Source organism: Triticum dicoccoides, chromosome 3A, assembly GCF_002162155.2.
Source record: "Triticum dicoccoides isolate Atlit2015 ecotype Zavitan chromosome 3A, WEW_v2.0, whole genome shotgun sequence".
Lineage (NCBI taxonomy): Eukaryota > Viridiplantae > Streptophyta > Magnoliopsida > Poales > Poaceae > Triticum > Triticum dicoccoides.
Genome location: NC_041384.1, coordinates 635,548,481 through 635,548,789, shown reverse-complemented (window position 1 = coordinate 635,548,789; position 309 = coordinate 635,548,481). Strand labels below are relative to the sequence as shown.

At 49.5% G+C, this 309-nt stretch overlaps 1 protein-coding gene across 1 annotated transcript in view; it reads right to left on the bottom strand.

Moving 5' to 3' along the window:
- The window catches only part of LOC119269778 (dnaJ protein homolog 1-like), a 3,418-nt gene that overhangs the window by 1,313 nt on the left and 1,796 nt on the right, over positions 1-309 (bottom strand). The window lies entirely within an intron of this gene.

The following is a 309-nucleotide window of genomic DNA, read 5'->3' as shown; positions in this document are numbered from 1 at the left end:
CTCCCGGCCAAGATGCCTAAAGGGAGGCAGCTCATCTTCTGCACGGAGTCTATGGCGTGGTGCCATGGAAGCTTAGTTGTCCCAAGTGGCAATGTCCCCGGCGACGGCGAAGTTACGGCCGTGCAGAAGATGTCAAGGACCCGATTGCTTTTCTTATCTGGTTGTTGGGGTCCTCTTTGTAAAAGACAGGGACCAGTGTGTTATTTGCAGTTAGTTCTGGGTCCGTCTGTAAAATGCTGTGTACTTCATGTTCAGTGTTAATGCAGCATCAGGGTCCTTCTGGACCCGTCTTTTGTTCAAAAAAAAAAA